The sequence below is a fragment of the Schistocerca cancellata genome, chromosome 2, assembly GCF_023864275.1.
Source record: "Schistocerca cancellata isolate TAMUIC-IGC-003103 chromosome 2, iqSchCanc2.1, whole genome shotgun sequence".
Classification (NCBI taxonomy): Eukaryota; Metazoa; Arthropoda; class Insecta; order Orthoptera; family Acrididae; genus Schistocerca; species Schistocerca cancellata.
In genome coordinates, this window is record NC_064627.1 from 396,269,907 (window position 1) to 396,280,751 (window position 10,845).

General features: G+C 36.0%; 1 protein-coding gene across 1 annotated transcript in view; it reads right to left on the bottom strand.

Moving 5' to 3' along the window:
- The window catches only part of LOC126161819 (E3 ubiquitin-protein ligase TRIP12), a 247,236-nt gene extending 241,761 nt beyond the window's left edge, over positions 1 to 5,475 (bottom strand). The window contains exon 1 of the mRNA XM_049917919.1: positions 5,309 to 5,475. The gene's annotated coding sequence lies outside the window, so the exon portion shown is untranslated. The remainder of the gene's footprint in view (positions 1 to 5,308) is intronic.
- Positions 5,476 to 10,845: the final 5,370 nt, after the last annotated feature.

Sequence of the window (10,845 nt, forward strand, 5' to 3'; positions counted from 1 at the left end):
TCTGAAATGTTCTTTCTGTAATAATTCCTTCATGTATATGCAAGTTCAGACATACATCTGCCTGTGTGTGTGTGTGTGTGTGTGTGTGTGTGTGTGTGTGTGTGTGTGTGTGTGTGTGTGTGTGTGTGTGTGTGTGTGTGTGTGTGTTCTGGATTTGTTTTTCAGAAGTTAAGAAATGCATATATAGTTAACAAGAATGTATTTATTTATGCAGTAATGTTACAAAGAAAATTTAAAAAATATTAACATATTCAACTTTACGATTTTTGGAAAAATTGCAAGGGTGTTGAAGAAACACTTATCACATTTCTTCAACCTGATGGGAACCTACTTTTGGTCTTTAATAATTCAAGGTTGTAGACTTTCTAATCAAATAAAAACATTAATGGACACACAAATCTCAAATCAAAAAACTTTACACTGTGATAAAACACAGGTCATTCCTAGTAATTTCTTAGTAACTAGCATAAAATTTCTTCCATATATTTCATTTAGTTTTTGAAGGAAGACATGTAATGTGATCATAAAGCTTACACTGTCTGATGCTTCCCATTTGTAATGCATTACATTGCGGGTGGGGACAGAACTTGTGTTCTCGCATCCAAAACAATAACATAGTTCCCTTAGGTTGCAGAAGACAAGCCTTTTTATGCATATACACATTCTTCTGAATCCTAACAATCATGTACATTCACAATTTTGGTAAAAATCAATGACAAACTTTACTACTACATCAGTGATCATTTTACCCTTTTTGGTTCAGATTCAATTTTAAAAAAATTAAAAAAAACATGTTTTCAGTTTCCTTGCCTGTGGAACTACATACTCACTAACATTGAATTCTGATTTTTTTTTTTCTCTTTTGACTAAGAGGGAGGAGCAACTTTAAATTTTTCGATCTCCTTTCACCAGCTACTTTTAGTTTCATTAATAATATCATGGCATCAAAATCTTTGGCGTTATCAATTTAATCATACATTTTATTCTCCCTACTGTCAGAAATTTCAACATTGCAACCCAATGCCAGGTACATTTTTTTCTTCCAAAGCACACTTCACTTTTTCTAGCTTCCATTTGCCATATGAGGCCTTGCTGTGATTTGGAATGGAATGACATTTTAAGGTAGAGCATCTCAAATATATGTTTTGAATTTTTAGCATTGACTCATGAAATCTCCTGGTCCCTGGCATCACTTTCATTTCCCTCACTGATTTGAATTTTTTTTAAATTTTTTTTCACAAATTTTACGATGTGTGGAAGGTTTCTTGCCTGGATGGACATCAATTCTACTCACACTTAATGATTTAGAAAAAGCCAAATTTACTGATCTCATGGATTTTTCAACGGCCTGCCTGTGTATTTTGAAAGGGTCACAATTTCTTTGATGGCTTTCAAAAACCTTTAAAGTAAGAGTTACTGAGATGTCCACATATTGTTTTTTCATCATCATTTGGAAAGATTCTACTGAACCACAACACTAAAAAATCTTGTTGGTCTTCACTCAGTTCCAAAAATTTTTGAAGAGTTTTTACTGAGGTGCAGGTTGTCAAATGTCATGGTGTTGTGAGCAATTTTCCAACACTAGATGAATTCATATTTTTCACTGAAAGTAACTGAGCACTACTGCACGTAAAAATACAATACATTAGCAAAGAAATGATAAATGGCTGCACTACAAATATGACACTTCTCACAAAGAGAAAGAGAGAAACTGTTGCATGTGGGCAATGCTCACAAACACATACCAGCAATTGTTACAGTGTTTTCATGTAAGTGCAGGTTTCAAGCAAGCTTCTGCAAACACACAGAACACTGTCACTGTGAGTTGGTGATTAGCTGCACAGATAAATGCAATATATTATTTTCTTTCGAAAATCACTTAGTTAATAAAATTAAATAAATTTTTCATGTCAAAGATTAAATTTGTCTGCCTAGAATAACTGATATTTAAATATGCTAATTCAAGACCCTTGCATCTGAGGCAGTGGGTATCACACCTGGCTGAACTTAATTGAAATGATCCGTTTTTCTTCACTGTAAAAAGTCTCTGATTTGCGATTTATTTGCGTGTCCATTCACAGAAAACTTATTAATAATTTTTACTTTGTTAGAAAACTTACAACCTTACAAATTTTTAAGACAAAAACAAGGTTCCCATCTGGTTGGAGAAATGTGATAAGCGTTTTTCAACATCCTTGTAATTTTTCCAGAAATCAGAAAGTGACACACACTAATATTTCTTCTATTCTTCTCCATAACTTTATTGCTTAAATAAATACACTCTTGTTAACTATATGCCACTCTTAACTTCTGAAAAATAATTCCAAATGAAAAGCTTCATGTACACCTGAGTTATGAGTATTTCTGTAGATAAATGCTATCTTGCATGGACATTTTCACAGTGCAAAAATATCAGAAAATCACTATATCAAAAAATGAAATCAAACAAGTTTTAGTCTGAGACTTAAAAGAATTATCAGAAGTTCTTGTTATAAGAATAAGCAGGTATACAATGTTTCATGAAAATCTCAGATGGAGGGTTAGAAATCCTAGAATTACTGGACAATTTGACATAGAATGACCCCTTAGTCACAGCCTAGAGCATTGGTTCCAGAATGAATTTTGACTATGAAGCACAGTACATGCAGCACACAGGTTTAGTCTGCCACAATTTCATTTTTGTAATTCATCAGAGTTGTAAATGCAATTTTGAATGAGTAATTGTGTAGGAGACTACGCGCCCCTGTATTGCATACAATACTAAACATCCTTGTATGTTTATCCAATGTAAGTGCCAACAAAATTCAGGCAACATATATAGTCTATGGAGGAATAAACTAGTAGTATAATGCAGTGATGAATTCTGTCAAGGGAATAATCACCATAACTCCAAAAGAATATGCCATACTAATTTAAACCTTATAATTTAAGACAGCATTAGTATAATATCCCATGCACTGATCACGAGATAGTCTTGCAACTAAAATGAGGGAAAGAGGACATAATTTTTCACTGAAATGTAGCAAATACTAAATCAAAAATGAAGTTCACCACTGACTACTTAGAGTTATATCACGTTGAGCTTTATTTAATGTTTATTAAGAGATCTGAGTGTTGTGCTAACTACTACTGAACATACATACTCCAACACAAAAGCACAACAGCTCTGGTCCCTATAGTCACTATGCCATTAATTACTTTACAGCAAAATGCTACAAAATTGTGAAGGAATCATGACTAATTTCACTGTAGTAACACTGTAGTAGTTAACAAATTCAGTTAGTACAGACTGTGAAATGGATATGGCAGCAGACAGCTTTTTCTGTACGCTATATTACGGATAACAACAAATCACAATTTCAGACCAGAAAGAAAATTAATGTGATAATATTTCTTTTCCAATTTATTACTTAACATTCATCATTGTTGTTTAGAAATTTTATGGAGGCACTTCAGCTCACAATTTGTGGAAGAACAGGCTTAAATCCAAATCACTGATTCAAGAGGAAAACATTTGTTTTCGATTTCCTATGGATAAAATAAAGAACCTTTGTTTACAGGAAAATAAACTCCACTTTAAAAGTGGACACCGAACTGCAAAATCAGAAAAAAAATTCCATTCTCTTGTGAGAAATGTGCAGTAGAGCCAACTAGAAAGACTAGAGGCCCTAATATAATTACAAGAGAATGTTCTACTTAGTATCACTCATCAAAGGTCCCTTCAATTTTTCGCAAGTACAGGAACGTTTCCAATAGACGCGTTGAATGAGTTAATAGCTGCAGGCTATCAAAGCGTTGGACTTTACTAATTTGTTGAACTCCTTGTATCGTTTTCGTTTATCGCCACAAATAATAAAGCAAGAAGTCTTAATCAATACAATGACCAACAATGTTTACATGGAAATTATATTCTTCCCTTAATATACTGACGGCGGTGTACACTCTTACTTGTTCCCACTTGGTTTGTCAGAAAATAAACTACTGCATTTACTGAGAACAACTGATAACATTTTTTTCTATTTCCAAGTAGTACTTAATAAAACTAAAGACAATTTCATTGGTCCTAATAATACCGTAATTACTGGACGTACCACCCAATACTTACAAGCAGTGTAAAAATCACAGAAACATTATGAGTTTACCTTGCATAAAAAAAGTTTTGACGGCCTACGGCTTGAAAGTGACGTAATATGTACATACTTCATGATTACATTTGGCAGAGTAATTTCACTGACGTCTTTCAATAAAGATGCACGATTCACCATTTAGAAGCAAATCATACTATCTGCAGTTGTTTAGTTGGACATATATACGACCTTCGGATCATCTGTTCTTAGTTTCATCACCTTTCAATGCTAGATAGACCACGACCATTGTAACTCATTAATCCAACTAGAACTAAATAAAACCATATCCGCGGCATATACGTTGTCACGCTGAACCTATCAACAACGATGTTTAAATATCGAATTACGCCTTGTACAGTAAGTTCTGTCAACAGACACATAGGTTGGTTATGTACCTTTTTTCCGCTCTTCCAAAGTGACTAATACACGAAAATTCAAAACGTATTTTACACTGACGACGCAGCTTGTTTAATGACATTAACTTCCATTTGGGCCGCATTTTTTATGGAATAAAAGCTGTGAATTACTGGAACTTTATATTTCGGATAAGATCAAATTACAACATCCGTTTGCCTACCTTAAACAGATAACAAGTTGTTATTAAAGGTGAAATTCAGTCGCAAGCGAGGAGCATAATTACATGTCGCCCATGTCACTGGAACCATGACTAAGCTAGAGGCCTATGATTTACAGCAAATCGTAGAAGCAACACTGAAATGTCACAACGGAGAAGCGAGACAATAACCAAATCCACAGTTCTCGAAATAGTCTTACAAGTTCGTCCAGGTACCACTGTTTGTCCCACACATTATAGAAATGTGCACGATACCAACCAAAAGTTTAAAAATGAAACACGAGAATGCTAACAATCCTTTCTCTTCATTCGTGTTAATTTATTTTATCACTCGTGAAACAGAATCGATTGTACGGAAAATTACCGCAATAACTGTTCTTTTCACTCGAATTCGACACTTCCAAATAATAAAATTTGAAACGGAAACAAACCCGAAATTCACTCACCGCAAAAAAATCTCTACAGTAATGGATCTTCTGCAAGAAAAACAACAGCTCAAAGTCAAGGACCACCATTGTGAACTTGGGTTTCCATTCGCCAAGGACTACAGGGATAAAATTATTAGTATGTACAGCAGAATAAATAAACCATTGCAGATTAACCGTACCTCCTTCTGCAATCCGAATCAGCAGCATTAATTTTTCCGTATAGGACTGGCTACTGCAAATGCCAAACTGAATCGCCAGTCTCATCAACATCTCTCTCCCTTCTATCGTATGCTTCAGAATTGCACTGATTATGACAAATTCTTACGGCTTCGTAATGGATCCATGCTCTCTCTAATATAGTTCCATCATATTTTACAATTAAGAAAAAAATCATCCATGTATGGTTACAGTGCGATAGTACAACTCACAGCCATATTACAAACACTTCCCTTCAACGAGACAAAGCAATAAAGCTATGTCTCACAAATAACATAGCTCCACAGCTGTTCATGCCCTATCAATACGCACCAAACATGTTTCTCAGCTGCTTGTGACATCGATATTCACAGTCGACATGAAATGTCAAGAAAACTCAAAAAAATTAACACACAAGGGCACAAACGTTGTTTCAGTGTACAGATTTTGTGAATATAATTTAATTTTAGTCGCGAAGTAAAAAGCTAAACTCTTCTGCCTATACTTCAGCAGCTGATGATATTCGTGTTTTAGAAATAATCGACAGTTATCGATAGAGAATTAGCAATAGGACAACAAACAAACCCGCGAGTAACAAAATAGGATCATTGATCATAATTCAAGACAAGACAATTACAGTTTATCGTAAATTAATGTAACTAGCGTCCTAGCGGTCTGTGAATGCGTGTGTGGTTGAGGGCGCTCTTAGTTGTCATAGCGGCGTGTATTATCGTAAAAGTTTCTTTAACAGGTGTCAAAACTATCGTCCGCTTTAGTAACGCATATTTTGAGGAAATAATAGTCGCACCAGCTGTGAAAAATGAGTTCTTCATTCATCCGCTCAACTTCGGCTGCGTTCTATTGAGCATCTAGGAACCATACCTAAGGGGAAAAAATCAAAAGCAATTGCTTTTAAGTTTTGTGTATTATCCGAACCCAAAGCAAATGTTTAGTCTTGCAGATATGGATATCAGCACGCTGCAAATGGTGAAGGCAGTTTAACAATACTTTTCGAATAACCAAGTAGTCAATATTACCTACTAGAAAAAATAATAAAAGCAGAGTTGGGAGAAGCAACTTTTGACGTCGAGACCCATAATACACAATGACGACGCACCGAAGATGGTTGAAGAACAATAAAGAGCGCAAAGTACACCAATGACGTCATCTAGCCCATATTGTTGAAGTCATGCGTCGGAGAGCATGTGTTTACAGCTGCGCTATTTTCATGCACAAGCGTTTCAATTTTACCAATTCACGTTCAAGATCGGACTATTCATCAGCTTCCCAGACTAACAGTAGCACCAGACCCATCGTGAGGATAATGTAGGACGTGATGGGTTTGTGTCGGGCTAGGCTACTATTCCCAGCAATTTTGACCTGTTGCAACAAGAACCCCGAAATGACACGTATGCATATTATTTATAATTATTCCCACTACCCACAAATGCAAGACTTTATTGTAACTAGGACAGCAATGCTGAAGTTATTGTCCAAAACAATGTGACTGAAATTATTACCCATAGTAATATGATCCTCTGACTATGATCATATCAGATTAGAATCTGTGTGGGATACTGTAAAAAGTGAAACCTGGAAGATACACGAAGAGCAGGAAATTTAACTTGTAAATGCAGTTGTATATAAATATTGGCTAAAAGACATGCCAAATTACATGAAATTAATTTATAAACTCTTCCCAAGCACTTGCCTTAAATTTCACACACCAGGGTAAACTTAGGTTTTTGACAGTTACATTCAGCATTACGTTAGTTCCAATTAGTGAGGAGGAAGAAATAAAGGTGATTAAAAGCCTCAAATGCAGAATGTTAGCTGGTGTAGGTGATTTACCAGTCTCACTTATATAACCTATACTGCTTCACAAATCCCCAGGCCCTTGGCTCACATTGTTAATTTATCATTCACTGAAGCATTGTTCCCCCAAAGATTAAAATGATTGAAAGCGGTACATTTTTTGAAGAGTGAGAATAGGAGTATAGCTGAAAATTACTGACCAATTTCACACCTCTTGGTATTCTCAAAATTGATTGAGAGATTAATGAAGCAGTGAATTGCCAAGTGCGTAGATGACCACAGCATATTGAATAATAAGAAACATGGATTTTGAATAGGTAGATGTACATAAACAGTGATAACGTCCTTAAGTCCTTAGATTCATGGTTCCATGCCAGTAGCCTGATCATAAATGTAGTGAAAACAAACTATATACAATTTGGGAAGATGAATCGAAACCAAGATCTCCATCTGGTACTGGGCAGGAATGAGTTAGAAAGGGTGCAGTGTACAAAACTGTTAGGAATGTATGTTGACCAAGACCTAAACTGGAAAGATAATGTAATTAAACTCTCCTGGAGATTCAGTTCCGCGTGATTTTCCTCTGAAAATTGTTTCTACTTTTTGCTCCTCAGATGGCGCTAATGGCTTATTTTGGTTACTTCCTCTCAAATCTTGTGATAACTATGCTAGAGTGCACTGTTAAGCTCCTGCATAAAAAATGGTATTTGCTTAATGTACCCTGCTTGTATGTATACAAATATTTGTTGATGACAAGAGCTAGACTTGGTGACCTGAAAATCAAGCCGAATTAACATAGTTATAATACTCGCAACTTTAAGATGCTCCATATATGCTGAAGTGCCAAAGAAAGAGGTATAGGCATGCATATTCAAATAGAGATATGTAAACAGGCAGAATATGACACTGCAGTCAGCAATGCCTATGTAAGACAACAAGAGTCTGGTGCAGTTGTTAGATTGGTTACTGCTGCTACAATGGCGGGTTATCGAGATTTAAGTGAGTTTGAACATGTTGTTATAGTCGGCACATGAAAGATGGGACACAGCATCTCCAAGGTAGCGGTGATGTGGGGTTTTACTGTATGGCCATTTCATGAGTGTACCATGAATATCAGGAATCCGGAAAAACATCAAATCTCTGACATCGCTGTGGCCAGAAAAAGATCGTGCTAGAATGGGACCAACATCAACTGAAGAGAATCATTCAACGAGACAGAAGTGCAACCCTTCCACAAATTGCTGCAGACTTCGAAGCTAGGCCATCAACAAGTGTCAGTGTGTGAATCATTCAACGAAACATCATCAATATGGGCTTTCGGAGCTGAAGACCCACTTGTGCACCCTTGATGACTGAACGACACAAAGCTTTACGCCTCGCCTGGCCCCGTCAACACTGACATTGGACTGTTGATGACTGGAAACATGTTGCCTGGTTGGACAAGTCTCATTTCAAATTGTATCGAGTGGATGGATGTGTATAGGCATGGAGACAACCTCATAGATCCATGGACCCTGCATGTCAGCAGGGGACTGTTCAGGCTGATCGATACTCTGTAATGGTGTGGGATGTGTGCAGGTGGAGTGATATGGGACATCTGATACATCTAGATATGTCTTTGACTGTTGACAACTACATAAGCATCCTGTCTAGTTACCTGCATCCATTCATGTCCATTGTGCATCCCAATGGAATTGGGCAATTCCAGCTGGAGAGTTCAACACCCAACATATCCAGCCAGAATTGCTACAGAGTGGCTCTAGGAACACCCTTCTGAGTGTAAACACTTGCACTGGCCACCAAACTCCACAAACATGACCATTATTGAGCATATCTGGGATGCCTTGCAACTTGATGTTCAGAAGAGATCTCTATCCCCTCGTACTCTTACGGATTTATGGACAGCCCTGCAGGATTCATGGTGTCAGTTCTCTCCAGCACTACTTCAGACATTAGTCAAGTCCATGCCATGTCGTGTTGCGGCACCTCTGCTTACTCGTGGGGGCTCTACATGATATTAGGCAGATGTACCAGTTTCTTTGGCTCTTCAGTGTAGAACAAGTTAAAACAATCCATACTGAAAGACATGTAAGCCAATTTGGTGTCATTCTTTACAGTGTCCTGCCAACATACATGAAGAAGTCAGAGTCAGAAAAGGCTTTTAGAGTAGAGTTAAAATCGTTTCTTGTTGGGAAGTATTTGTACAATGTAAATGAAAATGTTAGCTTATAGGATTACTAGGCCTTAACTTATTGTTGACTCTTTTTTGATTCTCTTAATTGATGTAACATCTATGCTGTATTTGTCTCTGCAAAGAATGTTTATGCTGTTGGTTTTCTGTTTGCTCTGTTTCAAATACAGTGTAATACACAACCTCTGAGAAGGGGTCAGTTGCTAGCCTAGTTGTGAGGCACATAGTGTCAGCAGATTTTCACGTGTTTATACTTTATACCATACTTTTCAGCAGAGCTATATTATGTGTCCATGGGTTTTATTTTTTCAGGAGTATTTTATCAAAGTTCCATAATTTACCTACATGTTTCAGCAGTGCTTTATAAAGTGTTCATGTCTTTTATTTTTTTCAGAGGTGTTTTATAATAAAGTTCCGAAATTTATCTACATCACTGATTTTCTTGTTGTTAATTTGTGCTTTTCAGTAATGTTATGTTATATGTTCATATGTTTCCACTTTTTCAGTAGTGTTTTTATTTTCAAAATTGGTTTCTCAATGATTTATTTCTTGTCCATATTGCACACACAATGTTGACTCTGTCTCTGTGATTGCTCATCCAGTCATGTATCGAGCGAGACGGGTACATCAGTGATAATGTACAGGAGTTGCATGCAGGAGGACTAGGGTTATTTCCATCAAGCTATTCTGGCTTGGGTTTTCCATAGTTTCCGCAAGTTGCTAGAGTGAGTATTGAGATTCTCCTTTGATTAGGCCATGGCCAACTTCCTGTACTACCCTCACCTAACCCTCTCTTTCTTTGTAAAGTTTTATATATGTATACATTATTTTTGTACTGTATCTGACATGTCCAATATTATTGTACTAAATGGACATGGATGAATAAATAAAATTAATAAATAAATATTTAGTGTACAGCGTGCGTGTCAGTTCATGTGAAATCAACTGGTAGTCTCGTTAATGACGTATCAGATTTTGTACATTTATAACAGCAGCTGTTTTCATGAAAAGTCCCACTTAAAATTATGGTTTTTGAGTTATTAATTTCCGAAATTATGCGATTTTTGCTATGTTTTGAAACCTTAAATTCACCATATCTCAAAATCTATTTGAATTGCAGATCTAAAATTTGTGCCATTTCGTTGAATTTTCCAAACCAATCTTTTTTTAATTTTGGAAATTTGAAAATTGGAATTTGTAGTCACACACTATTAGCTAATGTGTGTGCAAAATTTCACGATACAACATATTAAAATTAATTTTTATTTTGCTGGGAAGTGCAGCACCTAGTGTGTAGTCTGTAGGACTTTGGACTTATTACTAATTTGTAATGAAAACCAAATAAGGCTGTAAATTCATTTTTTACTTGGTAACAATCAGTTGATTATATTAGTAGGATTATATACTTAAATTTAGTCATATTTGGCTTTCCCACATTACATGTAAAAATATGTGCCCAAAAAGGCTACGATCAATTTACCTTAGTTATACCGTCATTTTATAAATACATTAATA